We start from the raw sequence: 19552 nt of genomic DNA on the forward strand, positions 1-19552 counted from the left end.
TTGAAGATATTTTCTTGATAGCATCAGATAATCCTCACCCCCTAAAGAGCCAAGTCAGAACAATATTTCCTTATTGGCCATGATTCAGAGCAATTTTGGAAGGCCACTGTTATTCATTTATTCACCACTGTCGTATCCCATTAGGCATTAAGGCGTTAAAGGTGTCACCTTGTGAACAAATAAATATCTTAAAACCGATGATCCCAGGGGCTTGTGGAAGCCCTGAATCCAGACTCCCTAAGCCATGCTGATGTCTGTCCAGGAAGCTAAGGTAGAGAAGTGTTTCCTGAAGTCACACCTAGATGAAGTCATTCAGTGAGTATTACCTAGACAAAGAAGATGGGATGAGTTCAGAGAAAGATGAATCCCAGAGCAGACTGTGTGTAAGAATGATAGAAAAATCAAAAGGGGGAACTGTAGAGAGCTGCAGAATGCTATGCCTTAAAGATGGAGCTGGTTTCCGCCTTCCACCTTCCCGATGGTGAGTGCTCTCTGTCAGGAACAACTCCACATTTGGCTAAGGCCGAGGATCTGGCTTGCTTCCATGTATGTGGACCTATCTGCATTGCCCCCGTGGCACGCCTGGGTTGGCTACCCAGAGGCTATTTAAGCTGTGGGCTGGCTTTCCCCGGGGTCCGAGGATTGTTCAATGTTCCTGAATAAACTGCATTGAAAAAAAAATAATAATAATAAAAGTGTGAAATATGAAAAAAAAAAATCAAGCAGAACTCCAGGGATTCAGAGAAGGTCTTGAGTTTGTCTAGAAAACGTGACAGAGATGTGGGAGGTAGGTAGGGCTGAAAACTAGCAAGATCTAGAACTGGAGACTTGGTAAAGTTCTTACGGCTTACCTTACTGCTAGTGAAACATGACAGATTTTAAACAGGTGGGGATTTGATCATTTCAATGTTGTTGAAGTTTTGTAAAAGAAAGGATGACTTTTTAGAAGAGTGACAAACAGGATAGAGAAAGACACAGATGTGAAGAATGTTTAAGAAGTAAAATAATGGAGAGGATAAGAGCTCCACAAGGACCATATATTTCAGGGCACAGGGATCTTCTATGAGACTGTTTCTCCAACCAAGGACCATGAATGGATATAACCTAGAACCCCTGCTCGGGCAGCTCAGTATCCAAGTGAGTACCCTAGTAAGGGAGACAAGGACTATTTCTGACATGAACTCAATGGCTGGCTCTTTGACCACACCCTGCACCCCAAGGGAGGAACAGCCTTGCTAGGCCACAGAGGAGAACATTGCAGCCAGTCCTGAAGATACCTGATAAGCTAGGGTCAGATGGAAGGGGAGGAGGACCTCCCTATCAGTGGACTTGAAGAGGGTCAGGGAGGAGATGAGGGAGGGATGGTCGGATTGGGAGGGACTGTGGGAAGGGGCTACAGATGGGATACAAAGTAAATAACCTGTGATTAATATAAAAAAAATAAAAATTATAAAAAAAGAAGTAAAATAAACCCATTTTTAAATTTTAGGTGGAAGGTGAGAGTGAGAAGTAAAAAAGAGGATTTAGATTTTAGATTGATAGTTTGGATGGTGGAGTCTAGGGTGAGGCATCTTAGGAAGTAAAGTAATTTGATTAGAGGAGGAGGCCTGGTGTGAGGATGGAAGCCTGTGCAAGCCCTTCATGTCTATGAAAACACAACTGGCTTGAGGTCAGGTCACAGAGTTGTTTGAATAAATTCTTTGTCTTATCAACACTCCTTTTTAATAAGCAGTGATTAGGCAGAACTAACATGTTTTTGGTAGTGCCGGGGACCAAACCCAGACCCACCTGTGTATTAAAGTGCTCTACTAATAAGTTGCATGCCAGCCCCGAGCAAGTGCTTATTACCAAAGAAACTTCCACCTTCTGGTTCGGGTTTGTTGTCTAAGAACCCACATTTGCTTTTCTACTCCATTTCACCTGATTTTTTTTTTTACTTTTTATTTTTTTATATTAATTACAGTTTTTTCACTTTGTAGTCCCCTCCCTCATTACCTCCCAATCCCCCCTCTCCCCCTCATCTTCTCCCAAGCCCCTCTCCAAGTCCACTGATAGGGGAGGTCCTCCTCCCCTTCCATCTGATCCTGGCCTATCAGGTCTCATCAGGACTGGCTGCAATGTTTTCTTCTGTGGCCTAGCAAGGCTGCTCCCCCCTCAGGGGGAGGTGGTCAAAGAGCCAGCCACTGAGTTCATGTCAGAGACAGTGATATTTAATAGTCTTTTCTGTACATATAAATCAAAGTGTGGCCTACATACATGCACATATATACGTATGCATATTAGGTTAAAAAGTCATCATGGATCGGTGTCAGTAATAGAGTAAGATATTATCCATTTCTGTAATTTAATTCAGTGCATCAAACACATAACTACAATGATAACTAAAATTTTATTCACTATATTGAGTTTATAGAATTGTTGAAATTAAGGCCCAAAGGTAGCAATCCCAATAACAGAGCCAAGGACTTTTTGCACTAAAATTTGATGAACCAGATAATCACTGTGAGATGAGCTTGTTAAGATGAAGATAATAGCCTTGAAATACACATGTGGCTTTTGGTTTTTTGTTCATTATTTATTCATGCAAGCATGTGTATGCATATTTATTTAGCATTACTAGTGATCCCCTGATAATTTCCAGGTTTCTAGTAGTTGACAGTCTTAGAATCTATATAGGAACTTATTAAAATCCTGTTTACTGTGCTTAAGGTTTTTATCCTAACATTTTCAATCATGCAACCTTTCGTCTTTGTAACAAAAAGGCCATCACATTTATTTTATAGATTCTATGATTATATTACTTAATTCAATTAGATAAGGCATTAATTTTGATTTATAAAATAATTGACTACGTAAAACACCTGATATATTGTAAAATATCCCAAAGTTACAAATACAATTTCTCAAAACAAAATATTTGATGTTTTGAAATTTTAAATTAATATTTCCCCACATTGTCAGCATAAGTTTTTTTTCATTTAGAAATATATAATATGTGTAGTCCTTGACTCAGCCTATGGATTCACTGAAGCGTAAAACTGGTAACTTGTCAGCTCCGTCTCATCAGGGCTCTGGAGACACAGAGGCTGTCACAGAAGGGAGCACGGAGAGTCTCTCCTGATTCTGCACTCCTTTTGTCACCCCTGGGGGCACTGCTCTGCAGAGTGACATCAGACACAAGGCTGGTGGACCTTAGGACTTGTGAGTAAAGTGGTGCTCTGTCAGGTGCCCTGCACTTAGTGGAGACTTGCTTAGCTTAGTGCTGTGTTGAGATAGAACGCAGCTTAAAACAGGACAAGGACATTCTTGAGATGATGCTTTTGCTCTTCAAGTTAGAACATAACCAATAGTCACTCCTAGAGCTTTCCTCTACTCTGAAATAGACCAAATATCTGAATACTTTCTGTGTGGCATACAACACACACATAACATGGAAGTGTATTTAATATGCCAATTCCTTGATTCCACACATACCTGTTAATCAAATTTATGGGAAAGAATAACTTTTGTGCACTACTTTAACAAATGCTCAGGTAATTCTTTTTGCTGACTGACATCTAAAATCATCAACTCAACCATAAAACAGGTTTAGATAACCCAACAAGTCAATGGATCTAACAAAATCCTAGTAACTTCTCTCAATATATCACACATGTAGAATGGAATTGACAAATTAGTTCATTTGGCTTATTTATATACTTTAATTTTTCTTGTGCCTGAAATGATCTTTTCTTTCTTTTTCTCTTTCTTTCTTTCCTTTATTATTATTTATTATAATTTATTCACATTGTATCCTGTCTGTAGCTCCCTACCTTGTGTCCTCCCAGTCCTACCCTCCCACCCTCTTCTCCCTCTATGCCCCTCCCCTAGTCCCCTGATAGAGGAGGTCCTCCTCCCCTCCTATCTGACCCTAGCCTATCAGGTCTCATTAGGGATGACTGCATCATCTGTAACCTGGCAAGAATGTACCCCTAGGGGGAGGTGATTAAAGAGCCAGCCACTGAGTTCTGAGATGGTTTTTAATGCACTTGTTTATAGATAACACTAAACAAGGCATCAGTTAGCCTTCTGGGAAGGGCTTGCTGCTTTAACAAAAAATTGTTTAGTTTTATTTTATGGGAGTTTTGCCAGCTTGTATGTAGTGCAGTGAGTGTGCATTGTGCTAGTGGAAACAAACAAACAAACAAACAAATAAAATTTACTTTTATCAGTAAATCTAGTTTTCAAATTAAATCCTTTGAGGAATTTCTAATATATATTCATATATATGGAAATGAAAGAATCACTTTTCCATAAATACAAAGTTATGAACTCCCAGTTAAAGACAAAAATAGTTATATAATATTTTAAGCACTATCTTCTTGATTCAATTTTTCTGTGTTTTGCACAATTGTATATTTCTGAAATTAAAGTTCATCTTATAATTGATTTTTTAAAACCTTTTCCAATCAGATACAGAAATAAATTTTAATATTAACACATAACAATACAGATATGGTACATATATTTGTGTGACTTCAGCTGACTTTTGCTTTTGTTACTAGTTTCACCCTACAATGTTGACTTTTCAGTTTAATTGGTTGGTTGGTATTACTTGCGAAAGAGTATTCTGTGATTCAGTTTTGAAAGAAACGGGTCATATATGCTTGGATGCTTGTCTAGCATACCAGGCAGTGTAATTACAGTAGATGTTCTCCAAATTTAGCACTCTAACTAATCTTGAAATTATACACCTGTCCCAGAAGTGAAGGTGTTCTGAAGGCAGATTTTTACTGTAAAGCTATTCATAGATTTGAAAGGCCAAGAGTGACTTAGAAAATGAATTTTTATTTGCCTTCAGCTAACGCTTTAATTATGGCACCAAAAAGTGATAATTGTCTAAATGATTATAGGACACTAATTTCCAAAAACCATATATCATGTATTTTTTTGACAACGCAAATATTAAGGTGATGGTAAGTATTACAATCAGGAGCAGCTTAGAGTGCATATCAGCTGTGATTTGTTACTTGTCACTTCCTAGGTGTTTTGTAGCTCCCCGTTATGCTGTGATGAGACTGTGTGTCAACAGGTAAACTGCAAACATGCTAACCCGAGCCTGGCTCACATGCATTGTAGGGGCGTGAAATACAGAGGTAGTAGCAAAGATCATAATGAGCCTCAGTGTTTACCAGAAAGATGTCCAGTGAAGTTTTCCTGTTTGTGGGACAAAAATTATGTGAATTTTTTATTCTTAATTAAAAAAAAATAGTTACTTTAAAAAAATTGACATTTCAAATAAAAATTTTGTGAGTTACTTCCTGAAAGTGTCAGGTGTTGGGACTCAATGTTTCCAACCTAGTGAAGTGGATTTTTTTCTTATATTGATTGTCCATGTCAAGTTTTCAGTCCCATCTCTCTGTACTCTTCGTCATTGTACCTTATGTACAATGCTCTCACCTGTTGGAGCAGTGCTTAGGTAGCAATACGCAGTGGAAGAAACGTGTACTTTGGAATCAGACTTAGCTCTGTGACTTATTAACAGTATGATCTAGGGCAATTTACTTAATCTTTCTGATACGCAATGATTCTCATTGGGACAATGAGATATTTTCATTTCAAACTGATATTTTCATTTCAAAATATAAGAATATAGTATTCAATATATTAGTATTCACCCAAGAACCAGAATCAATAGTAAGTATGTTTAATATATAGGATTATTTGTAAAGAATTAGCTTCCATGACTAAGAAAACTGTCCAGTTCAAACTTTGCAGGGTTGGCTTTCAGAGTGGAGACTTGGAAGAGTTCAAAAGCAATCTACTAGGAACTCTGTCTGAGTTGAGGAGGGTGGTCTTTTTGTCAAACTCATGTTTTCAAAGGATTAGGAGAAACCTGCTTACATCAAGGGAGGTCAACCTGCTGTAACCTAAATGCTCTGATTTAAAGTCAGTCTAACCTTCAGCTACTGAGTTCTGCCTTCAACCCTCATCTTTAAGTTTTAAGCTTATCTCAAATACTCAGGTTGCTCCCATTGCTCTAACATTACATTTCTTTCTGCTTGGGGCCTGTGTGTTTGCAGAGGCTGCCATCACATAGTGCTATAAACTGGGTGGATTAAGTACTCGAAAGTTATTGTTATAGCCCTGATGGCTAGAAATCTGAGATCAAGGTGTTAGCCAACTAAGATTCTTCCAAGGGCTGTGAGGGAGACTCTGTTCTGTGTTTTCTGCTGGCTTTCATCAGCATGCTGGTGGCCATCCTTAGCATTCTTGCATTTGTAGAGGCATACTCTGATCTCAGCCCATTTCACAGATTGCTCCCTTTATCTTCATATCAGTGTTCAAAATCTAATCCTTTATAAGGAAAACATCATCTTGGCTAGAGCCTGCTAAATGTCTGTCCTCCAAATGTTTTGAGCATCAGAGGTTAGGATGCAAATATTTGAAGGGACACACATATATATCCATACAAAATACTGGAGGATACTGTAACACAGGATATAGGAACTATCAAGGGAAGGTTTTTGAAACTTTACTATATCTGTACTAAAGATGTAGTGAAGACCAGATAATTGGGGAAAAGTTTTGATTATAGAAAATGTTTTATAAAATTATATTAAACAGAATTAAATAATCTTGGTTGAAAGTTTAGTAATGTGGGCCATTAAGTAATAAAAAAGGATGTGATTCAGGAGACTACTTCCTGAACAGAACACCAACAGCACAGGCTGTAAGAGCAACAATAAATAAATGGGGCCTCATGAAACTGAAAACCTTCTGTAAAGCAAAAGACACTGTTGTCAGAACAAAACGACTGCCTACAGACTGGGAAAGGATCTTCACCAACCCTCTATCTGACAGAGGGCTAATATCCAATATATATATAAATAACTCAAGAAGTTGAAAAGCAACAAATCAAGTAATCCAATTAAAAAATGGGGTATGGAGCTAAACAGAGAACTCTCTGTAGAGGAATGTAGAATGGCAGAAAAACACTTAAAGAGATGCTCAGTGTCCTTAGTGATCAGTCAGATGCAAATCAAAACCACCCTGAGATTTCACCTTACACCCATCAGCATGGCTAAGATCAAAAACTCAAGTGACAACTCATGCTGGAGAGGTTGTGGAGAAAGGGGAACTCTCCTCCATTGCTGGTGGGAATATAAACTTGTACAACCACCTTGAAATCAATCTGGCACTTTCTCAGACAATTAGGAATAGTGCTTCCTCAATATCCAGCTATACCACTCCTAGGAATATATCCAAAATATGCTCAAGTAAATAAACTGTAATTAATTTAAAAAATAAAAAATGGATGTTATTAAAGAATTGTCTTTGACCAAGTAAAAATCTCTCATGTTTGCATTGTATTCCTATAAAATTGCTTTTTCTTTTTTTTTTTTTCTTTTTTTCTTTCAGTTCCTTGACCAGGAGTAATATACAAGCAACACCTACTTGCAATCACTGTCCTCTGGGTGCTATAAACATACTATAATTGTGGAATTAATTATTAATAGATCAATTCACCAAGTTGCTAATTTGTTCAATGTAGTGAAGAGAACAATGGAGATAGGAAGATAAATTATAGATTATGTGATCCTTAAGAATTTATTCATCTGAGCAAAACAAAATTAACAAAGTGTAATATAATATGTTAACATTAATTCAACAGTTTAAAAATTGAATGAGAATTGTGTGCCATGTTAAATGGACAGTGCAGGGAATACAGCACTTTATACATAACTCTGTAAGATGTTTCTCCTTGTGGCATATAGTTTAGTGTACTTGGGGACATGGGATTAATCAAGAAAGAAGTAGACAGTTTGTATAGAGGCCCAGATGAAGGAAGTACAGCGTAGAAGAGTGTACATAGGAGGAAATTAACCAGACTGGAGAGGAGCTGGTCCTGAAAGAATGAATATCTTAGAAGCCAGGTGCGGAGGCTGTAATCCCAGAACTTAGGAAAGCAGAGGCAAGAAGATCTCTGTGAGTTCGAGGCCAGCCTGGTTTACAGAGAAAGTCCAGGATCGCCAAGGCTACACAGAGATATCCTGACTGAAAAATATCGAAAATCAAAACCAAACCAAAACAAAAAGCCCACTACCAACAAAATAAGAAATAGATTTCAGGCTTTGTTTCAAGGAAGCTATTATTTTTCTTCAATGTTACCCAGCTAAACCAAAGATTAGCTTGCCTGGTGATGGTGATAGAAGAAACTTTTTAAATATTAAAAGCCTCCTTATTATCAGTGTTTTCATTCATTTGAACTCCTGCAGAGTTCAAAAAGCCAGAGAATCTGGCTCAATATTTCTTTTAAAGTTCATTTTCTTGAGGCCTAAATGGAAGCAAAAGATCATGACATTTTGAATTTTTTTTATTAACTCTATTAAATGTACAAAAATAATTTTTACTAACCTGCCATGGTTTGTATTAGGAGCTATGCTTTTAACTATCTGATTGCCAAGGTGGTAATTTTGATCTCTTATGTTGCTTATTAGAAACAACTAATTACTATTATTTATTTTTAATTTTTTTAATTTTTATTTTTTTATATTAATGACAGTTTATTCACTTTGTATCCCAGCTGTAGCCCTTTCCCTTATGCCCTTCCAATCTCACCCTCCCTCTTTCATCTCCTCCCATGTTCCTCTCCAATTCCACTGATAGGGGAGGTCCTCCCCTTCCATCTGACACTAGCCTATCAGTTCTCATCAGGACTGACTGCATTCTCTTCCTCTGTGGCCTGGTAAGGCTGCTCCCCCCTCAGCGGGAGGTAATCAAAGAGCTAGCACTTGAGTTCATGTCAGAGACAGTCCCTGTTCCCCTTACTAGGGAAACCTACTCAGAGACTGAGCTGCCTATAAACTACATCTGTGCAGGGGTTCTAGATTATCTCTATGCATGGTCCTGGATTGGATTATCAGTCTCAGAAAAGACTCCTGGGCCCAGATTTTTTTGGTTCTGTTTCTTTCCTTTTGGAGCTCCAGTCCCTTGCAGGTCTTTCTTTCTTCCCCTTCTTTCATAAGATTCCCTGCACTCTGCCCAAAGTTTGACTATGAGCCTCAGCATATGCTTCGAAACCTGGTTGGGTAGAGTCTTTCAGAGGTAGTAGGCTCCTGTCTTGTTCCCTGTTTTCTCCCTCTTCAGATGTCCATCCTGTTTACTTTTCTGCATGAGGATTGATCATCTTACCCAGGGTCCTCCTCCTTGCTTAGCTTCTTTAGGTGTACAGATTTTAGTATGATATTTTATGTCTAATATCCACTTCTAAGTGAATATATACCATGTGTGTCTTTCTGCTTCTGGGTTACCTCACTCTCATTTCTAGTTCCCACCATTAGCCTGCAAGTTTCATGATTTCCCTGTTTTTAATTGCTGAGTAGTATTACATTGTATAAGCGTACCACATCAGCACAGGAGACAACTTTCTGAATTGAACACAAACTGCACAGGCTCTACAAGCAACAATAAATAAATGGGACCTCAAGAAACTGAAAACCTTCTGTAAAGCAAAGAACACTGTTATCAGAACAAAATGACAGTTTACAGACTGAAAAAGGATCTTTATCAACCTTATATCTGATAGAGAGCTAATATCTGGAATATATAAAGAACTCAAGAAGTTAAAAAGCAACAATCAAGTAATCCAATTAAAAAATGTAGTACGGAGCTAAACAGAGAATTCTCAGTAGAGGAATATCGAATGACAGAGAAACACTTAAAGAAATGTTCAAAGTCCTTAGTCATCAGGGAAATGCAAATCAAAATGTCCCTGAGATTTCACCTTACACCCATCAGCATGGCTAAGATAAAAAAACTCAAGTGATAATACACGCTGGAGAGGATGTGGAGAAAGCAGAACCCTACTCCATTGCTGTTGGGAATGTAAACTTGTACAACCACTCTGGAAATCAATCTGTCACTTTCTCAGACAATTAGGAATAGTGCTTCCTCAAGATTCAGCTATATCACTCCTAGGCATATATCCAAAATATGCTCACGTACACAACAAGGACACTTGCTCAACCACGTCTGTAGCAGCTTTAATTGTAATAGCCAGAACCCGGAAACAACCCTGATGTCCCTTAGTTGAGGAATGGATACAGAAATTGTGGTACATTTACACAATTACTTACTATGTGTCAGGTTCTTGAAAAATTCAGCGATTTACTAATAGATCTAAGGTGCTTTGTATTAACATCTATTGCTATGTTTAAACGAAGATAAAAATATTAAGTGAAGACTTACAGTAAGGCTTAGGAGTAGTTTCATTTCATGGCAAATCCAGGACCAATTTGGTTGTTGATTCTGTTCTGTGCCTGAATCTCAGCCTTTTCTAGGAATGCTTGGTGCAGAAGGGTGAGAGTGGGCCTTTGTTTTCCTCTCCTGCATCTCTGGGGAGCTTCATTGTTTGTGCTTGATGGTACCAAGGTTTTTGGACAATGCAAGTAGAAATATTTTGCCTTCAAAACTCAGGAACAGGATATGAACCTTAAATTCCAAGCTATAAAATGTGCCTACCTACATCCTCCCCATCACCAGAAAAGAAAAGGCATAAAGATGTTAAACTTCTACTTTAATTTTGTTGTACTTTGCAGTTTCTTAAGAGGGTGAAGTAATCATAATAGGTAAGAAGAGTAAAATGCCATTAATAACCAAGTACCATACTTAGTTGGGAGATGGGAAAACATCCACAGATGAGAAGCCTGAATCAAACACCACACGGATCTTTTAATCCCGCTGAGGATTCATCAGGGGTTACCGTGGTTTGATGGTATCACAGCACAGAGAACATAAACAAACTAGGGGAAAAGGAGGTTAAGACAATGAGGAAAATTCCAGAACTGACTCATCTGACTAGGTGATTACAAGAACTACAGAGACCATGTCTACCCCAAACTGCAGTTTACACACTGCTAGCCTTGTCTTCTTGGAGCAGATTTAGTGCTTTTAAGTTAGCATTAATGTTAAGCACACATGTAATGTGTTTTGATTAAATCCCCCTCTCTTCTCTTCCCCTCCCATGTATCCTCTCTTCTTCACACTACTTTTCCCTCCCAACTTCTTGTGTTATTATTTATTTTAAATTTAATGCCTACTGAGTCCATTTGGTGCTATCATGTTTGTTGATCTGTGCATGGGAGACCATCTGCTCGGGCATGGGCAGCCTTTCAGGATTGGGCATCCCTGAATACTGGCTGACTCTCCATTCCCCAGCAGCTACAGACAAATTCCCAATAACTTCTCAGAAGTGGTGAGAGTTCATGAGCCCCTCTTCCATCCATGCTGGGGTGGAAATATTTTGTAGTTACCTCTAGCCTCTGTTGTATGATTGTTATTATCAAACAAAATAATCAAGTGAGAAAATACTCTCAAACGATATGGGGTGGAATATGTTTTTTTAAATTATGTGTGTGTGCATGTGTGTGTGCATGCATCCTAATGTAATGGAGGGCAAAGGACAACTTATAAGAGTCAGTCCTCTCTTTCACCATATAATTTCTAGGTATTGAACTTTGGTCATCCAACTTGCCATCACGTACCTGCTAAGCCACCTGCCAGCCTTAGAATGTAGTTTCTAAAATTTTAAATTAGAAAAGGTCATTTTGAGATGACAAATGACAAACATCTATCATAAAGGTCTTAATAGGACAAAAGGGGCATTCCTGTATACATAGTGAGGGTTCATTAAATCATTTAGATATTGAAGATCCCAAGAAAATGCACTCTGTGTTTTAAGTGTCATGGCACACAGGAGAGTGTCCTTTTTGTTTTATGTGTTGTGGCTTACACCAGTTAATATCTGCAGGGCTCTACCATCTGTCCAGAGCGTCTATCTCTAAAAGATAAACCTTCTTTATACATTTTGGGAAATACCTTACAGAATCAAGTAGCTTTGATTCCAAATGTTTAATTACTATCCAAATGATCTCGACTCAGGAAAGGACATTTTTTTCCCCGTGAATATTATTCACATAAGTGTGAATAATATTTACTGTGGGTCTTAGTGATGGTATCTGAAAAAGCAAATTGAACAGAGAAACAGTAAAGGATATACAGTTCTAGAGAAATGTGAAAATGCCAAAATAAATTGAAAATTGTTTTTAGAAGATGAGCAAGGTTAACATGTATGTACTGTACAGGAGATGTCTTTTTATGCTACTCACACAGTATGTTCTTTTAGTTGCCTAGTCAGAAAACAGGAGAACTTGTGCCCTTCTCCTTTCACCCTCCCCTGAAGATGCCTGAAAGTGCTTCTCTGTTTCCAGAATGTGGTGGTTAACACTACAGTATGTATGTAGTTGCACAGAGGCTTCCATCTGTAAGCTTTCATGCACGGCTGTCAGTAACTCAAGTAGCATTTCTACTACTGCAAGGCCAGGCTGTTTCCTGTCTTCCTTATTCCTTTAGTTTCAAATATGTTTCTTACTGCCAAGGAAATATTTGTCAGAAATTAGAGAGCAATGGTTTCATGTGTCTTTGCTGGTCAGTCTTCTAAAAGTAAACTCTCATGCAGGATACAACTAGCTTCATGGAGCAATTAGTACTATCTTTCTTGCTTTCAGTGTAGCTATGTTTGTGGCTTTTCGTTGTGGCTTCACAGAAAGTTATTGTGAAGTTGCTTTTCCAGAGCACATGGGTACTTGTTTGTAAATTACAACCTTTGTGTCTTCCGGTTTCCCTTACAATGGACAGGATCTTTATTTATTTATTTATCTATCTATCTATCTATCTATCTATCTATCTATCTATCTATCTATCTATTTATTTATTTATTTTGCTTGTAGCCTTGCTTGTTGCCTCTGGAGTTTGGAAATGCAAGTGACCTCTTATTGCCAATGAGCTACACTTCTTAGTTTCTTTATAATATCGTACCACAATACCATTTTCCCCCTCACAATTCATAGTAGTTCCAAAATTTGTTTCTTGCTTTGGGAGACAGGAAATGAACAATATCTAACATTCATGTTGCATGTCACCAGTATTTAGATGTTTCCAGGAGCTGCCCACATACCATGCTATCATTCTCAGTAGCTGCCATTTGCGTATGTGAAAAGGATTAGAGTTTGAAAGATCACTGTTGACCATTTTCACCAGTTCTAAAAGCACATCACACTTAGAAAACCCTTCCAGTACCAACACTGATGTCTCATCTCTTCATGCTGCTTTTCTTACTTATAGCTTTATTGAGATAAAATTCACACACCAATTTACTCACTTAAAATATACAAATAATGTATTTTAAGCATATTCACAGTTTGGTTAACTATCACTTAAAATAAATTTTAGAAATCTTTATTCATACAAAAAAGAAACTACACAGCCATTAGTAATAGTTTATGTGATTCAAAAAATGATACTGTTATAATACTTTTCTAACATTAGATATTATTATCATACATAATAATAATAAACTCTGTTGCTCTGAAAATTAAACCAAAGCTAAGCAGTGTATGTGAAGAAGCGAGTAGCTGTAATGCTCCCTAACGATGAATGTGGCTCATATGAAAGCCAGGTGTAGTAGTCATGGTAGTTATTACATCCAGAAGGATGGGTAGCTGAAAGATTCTAAGAACTTTTTCTAAGGCTACAAGTCTTGAAAATGACAGAGATAGGGTTGTCAACTAGTGTTCTCTTTTAAAAGAAAACTCTTGCATTTTCCTAGATTTAGATTTGAAGTAGAAGTCAGAAAAAATGGCTTTGTTTTCAAGAGGAAGTATTAACTAAGATGAACATTTCAAGAAAAAAATAAGTGATTTCATAAAAAATTAATATGGATTTATGCATTATGCTGTCTTGGAGGTAAAACATATTTCACCAGAAAGTTTACGTTTAGTTAATCATGGTATGCATTTGTAATCTCACATACAAAACCTCTTGCATAACTTAAGGAATTATTTTCTGTTCCTAAAGTTGTATGCCATCACTAAACATTAGAAAAAGCAACTGAAAAGAAAATACACACACACACACACACACACACACACACACACATTTTCCACAATCATTTTCTTACCCTTTCTCCCTTTCTCTTTCTCTCTCTCCTTTTCTCTCCTTTGTCTTCTCCTCCCCTTGTCTTTCCCCTTTGCTTTCTTCTTTCCTCTCTTTCCTGGTTTAAATTTAGAGGTATCTCAAGAAAACGGTACATTGACTTTTTCTTTAAAGCTTGGCCTCATTTTGGCACACAGTTACAAACTGGTTTCTGTTAGAATGCCAAAATACTTAAAAACCTTAGACCTTTAGAATATTTTTATCTCAGAATTAGTGATTATTTTGTTGAATACCAAGTAATTAGGTGTCTAGATCTTCTGAAATTCATTGATTATTTTATTCATCTAAAACACAGTAACTGTAATTCTCTTTGATAATGGGAGCTTCTTGAATAATTAGCTCTCAAAAACAAAAGTAGGGAAGCATTAGCAGTCATGTATGGTATTCCTAGAGCCAACCATGCTGATCTACTGTCCTGTGCTTAGACAGTTAGCATGATCATGGAGATGCAGCAAGCTCAGCGACAGATTCCTCTTGGAATCGTTGGAAAGGCAACTATCACTCTGACATTATTACTTTGATTATTTAAACTTTTCATTATTTTTTTGTTTGAGAATTTCATGTGCATCTGATGTGTTTTGATCAAGTGTACCCTGTGCCCTCGTCTCCAGATCCTCCACTGTCATTGTCACTACCATCCCCTCAAATTCACGTGTTGTTTTTAAACCCACAGAGTCCACTTAGTGCTGCCAGTACATGCATGAGTGCAGGGGCATCATATATAGTATATATGTCATGTATAGGACTGATATGCATGGTCTGTCAGGTCTGGGATCTTTGAACAGAACTGACTCTCCCTCTGTCAACAGCCATCAATTGCCACTATTGTCTCAGCCAATGGCAGGACTTTGTAACCATGTCTGACTTCATGAGGGCATTTTGTCTGGCTTGACCTTGCTCAATTATCTAGAGCTTTTATAAGCTGGGTTCTATTTTAGTTTTTTTTTCTAAAATTCCTTGAAAACTACATATGTATATAAAATAACTTTGACTCTAAGTTAATAAAACAGTTGTGGCATTCAAAGTGCTGTTTATAAGTTTTCATAAACTCTTTATAGAAGTTAGTAAACTTTTATTGTTAAATTTCTCTTCTTGTAACCATTTAGCACTTTGTCTCTGCCTACCTTCAATGACTCTGACTGGTTAGGATACAGACAGTGGGAGATATTCTTAACTCATCATACATTTATGAGGGTGATAAGTAAGTTTATAGTGTTTAGATAATTTTCACTTAATTTCTTAAGTACTGTTTATACAAAAAAGAGAAAAGGTCTTCAGTGTGGACTCACATGTCAGTTGTGATACAATTGGTGGTATCATATTTAATTTATTTGACTAGTTTAATAAAAAGTAATGTTAAATGCTGTGAAAGTATGATTTCCAATGCAAATAATTACTGGGTTTGAAAATATTTGATTCATGACCTTCAGATTAAGTATTAGTAGCTGATAATGCCAAGTGTCTCTGTTAGGTTAAGCCAAATGCCAGTTGGAAAACTGGTTCTGAGTTTTAAATATTTGGCTTTTAGGAGGAAAGGTTTAGAGAAATTTCAAAACTTTAAAAGTCTTTATAATTGAAGTTAGAAATTGTTTTTGTTAAAGAGCCTTGAGTCCTCATTTGGTCCATGGCTCACTACACACGGGCTAAAAGCAGGCTAAAAGATATTCTTGCCTGCATTTTGCATCTGTCTTCTTGTCTTAAAAAGCTTGGTTTAGACTCTTAAGTTTTGCATGTAGGTGTTTATGCCACTCAAATATTATTTGTCTGAAAAAATGATGATACCTAAGCTATAGCATCTCCTTTTAAGCCTGGATGCACAAAGACAAGAGTGAGAAATCTACTGTCCCCTCTATAGCATCCCTTTCTAGACTCCAAAGATGCTCCTGCATTTCTTCAGTGATTGCCGTAAGCCTGGAGTCAGCCCGGATTCTAGTAGAACAGAAGTTCACAGGCCACTGTGCATGAAAATCAGGAGCAGTCTTCCCAGGAACTAGACCATCCCTAATGATAACGTCTTCTTTGAACTGACTTGTTAAACAAAAACCAAGACCAGACTACAGTTTCACTGTGACTCTTTAATGATGCATATCTCTTGCCTTTATGGTTCTTGTGTTTAAGCATAAGCTGTTGCAAGTATCCTGAAGATAGACTTGGGGTAGAAAGGTACAGAACTCCTTTTTCTGTTCTTCACTGTGTACTCACTTAGATTAAATCTGGTGATTGCAGACAGCCTAAGGTTAATAGAACTTAGTCTGGTTTTAAAAATTCTTTTTAAATTTATGTGTTATGACTGTTTTGCCTGCATGTATATGTGTGCACTGCATGTATACCTGGAGCCTGTGAAGTTCAGAAGGGGGCATCAGATCCCCTGGAACTGGAGTTACAGATTACTGTGAGTCTCAGCACCACATAGGGGCTGAGAATCAAACTCTTGTCTTCTGAAGAGCAGCAAGTACTCTAAACCACTGATCATCTCGACTGTCCCTAGATTTTAGTTTTTATGATTTACTTTGAAACAGTTTCAAGGTTAACTGCCAAGAAATGCTAACTAATCAACTCCAGATTGTGAGCTTGGATATTATACTACAGAATTCTTTGGCCAATGCTAGTTGGGCTTACGATCCTCTTGGTAAAACTAGATGTCCTAGTGTAGCATAGTATCTTAAAATAATCTGAGACATCACAGGATGATTTTTATAAAAGGTTCCTACACACTGTGCTATTTTGAACTGTGATGGGAGCTCATTCATGGGAATGGCTACTAAAGTTTATGCATGAGTTGAAAGAATATATATATATATATATATATATATACATATACATACATACATACACACACACACACACACACACATATAAATCCTGTCTCAAATATATCTCTTTGTAGCCTTAGCTCTCCTGGACTTGATCTGTAGACCAGACTGGCCTCAAACTCACAGCAATCTGCCTGCCTCTGTTTTCCCGAGTGCTGGGATTAAAGGCGTGCGCCACCACGCTCAGCTTGCTTATATTTTTTAAGGAGTTAAGATTTTAAAATTTCTTCTCAATGCCTTTTTAAGGCATGGTATTACAAGACAGTGAAAATCTGCTCACTTAAAGGGTGATGCATTATATTAATAATTTCAAATACACTGAGAGCCTAAGGCTGCTAGTAGGTGAAATGCCTTTTTTTTTTTTTTTTTTTTTTTTTTTACTGTGTTCTATACATTTCCATTCTTTCCATCCCATACCATCAGCCTCCTGAGATTTCGGACCTCTCCCCTATTTGAATTTTTCTAGCTAAGATGATCTGTGAGCTAGCTACTAAACAGAGCCATTGTTAAATATCAAATTACAGAACTTAAATTACAAAATGGTACACAGAGTTTCAACAGCTTATCACTTTGCATATATTATATACCTGTCTGTTATGGTATGAGGTCACTTGTGTCCATTGTCTCTGAGGTGGTGGACGTACTAATATGATGTGCAGCTCAGTACTCTCCCAGTCCTGTCTTTAATGATTGAAGTTGATCGTGTAAGAGCGTTTATGAAGCAGTGAATGGTGAAGGTCACGAGTCAGCTTTTGTGTTTTGGAAAAGAGAGATTATTGTTTGTGGACCACACCACTACCTCTCGCCAATTAGCTTTCACTTGCCTTGCTTTTAGTCTCCTAATTATGTGTCTCCTTTTAATACAACCCACAATACCTAATTTTCTTAAAGCTGAACAGGATAAAGAATGAATTCAAAACAGCATGAAGAAATCTTTTTACATTAGTAATTCAGAAAAGCTTTACATCTCTGATACCGTATCCTAATCCTGGCAAGAAGGCATCACCCCTTTTTCTATTTGCTTAACAAAAATTTCAAATGAAAATAACAATGCGCTTGTGGTTATAAACATTCTTCAGCAATTGCTAAATAGATATAAAAGTGGTAGCGAACTCTTGCTTCAAGTTTATGAAAGGGTGAATGCCTACATCATAAAATCACATCTCACATTGCTGTCTCAGTTTCACCTTCTATACTGACTGCCACCTACATTTTGGCGTCACAGATGCACATGTGTGAACATGAACAGCTCAGTGAACAGAAATTTCACTTTCTGTGAGATGCTAGGGCAGTGAGTCCCTAAATGTACCACCCTTTCTCAGATGAACCACCACTGGCTCTGCATGATTCAGAGCCTCTTTCCTGAAGCATTCAGGCCACTTTCATGAATATTTACTCTTTTTTTTTTCCCTCCAGTGAATCACCATGGGCTGTGAAAGACTACATCTAGTTCACCCTTTGTTAAAAAACCTTCTTGTTAAAATGTAAACTTGCAAATTAAAGGGGGAAAGTGACACAGCCAGCCTGACACAGCCAGAAATGCCTGGTGAAATTACTCAATCATCGGGTGGACCTAAATTTAGGTCAGTCTTAAAGACAAATTACAGAAGAATTAAGGACATAGGGCAGGTCTTGGTGAGCAAGCTGGAGACGAAAGTAGTATAAAGAAGAATATGGACCCTTAGATGGGAGGAATGAGGGTAATCAAGAGGGCCACCTGGAACAGCACCAAAATGTTGAGATTTCACGACATTTCTTTGCTCTCTCAAATTACTTTGATAGAGTATGGGTTTTTTTTTTTGTTTGTTTGTTTGTTTTTCTGTTTTTTTTTTTCCTGTTACATGTTCATCTTGCTTCTCAGATACTGACTTTTGGGGGTTTAACATGCATTTTTTTCTTTTGCATCATTAGAAAGTCTCAGTGATAATAAATCTTAGTGTTCTCTAGGGTACAAAAATAGGTGTTGAGGGAGAAACTAGTTTTTTAAACTGCTATAATCCAGATGATTTCCTTTATTAAACAAATACACAGCCTTTGCTGGGCTGTGGTGATAGCGGACACCTTTAATCCCAAATGTTGGCAGAGGCAGGCAGATCTCTGAGTTTGAGGCTGGCCTGGTCTACAGATTGAGTTCCAGGACAGCCAGGGATACAGAGAGAAACCCTGTCTCCAAAAAAAAAAAAAAAAAAAGACAAAATTTAAAGCTGAGAAAAACTTCAACCTCATTCTTTTGAGATACCTTTAGAATTTTCTCTTTATTTATTTATTTTTCACACACACGCACACATATATACAAACACACGTGTTTGTGTATGTATGTATTTAATATATATATGTTTGGCTTTAAGCTCACTATATACACAGGACCTGTATAATCATCATCTTTTGGCCTCAGTTTCTCAAGTTCTGGGCATGTGTCATTATGTTCGGGTTGCCTTCAAACTATTTTTAATTGAAAATGTTTAGTATTGTTGTGGTCTGAATGAGAATGGCCAGCATACGCTCATATGTTTGAATTCTTTGTCACTAGTTCATGAAAATACTTGGGAAAAATTAGGAAGTGTGGCCTTTTTGGAGGGTATGTCACTAGTGGTGGGCTTTGAGATATGTTGTGTGTGTGTGTGTGTGTGTGTGTGTGTGTTAGAGTTTCTGATTTCTGTTTTTGTGAAGGCTATCCCGCCTTTTCCATAGTAGTTAGAAGCAGC

General features: G+C 37.4%; 1 protein-coding gene across 1 annotated transcript in view; it reads left to right on the forward strand.

The window, feature by feature from the left end:
• Positions 1–19552, forward strand: part of Cftr (CF transmembrane conductance regulator) — a 145685-nt gene that overhangs the window by 4948 nt on the left and 121185 nt on the right. The gene's annotated exons all lie outside the window — the stretch shown is intronic.

The sequence above is a fragment of the Meriones unguiculatus genome, chromosome 21 (assembly GCF_030254825.1).
Source record: "Meriones unguiculatus strain TT.TT164.6M chromosome 21, Bangor_MerUng_6.1, whole genome shotgun sequence".
NCBI lineage: Eukaryota > Metazoa > Chordata > Mammalia > Rodentia > Muridae > Meriones > Meriones unguiculatus.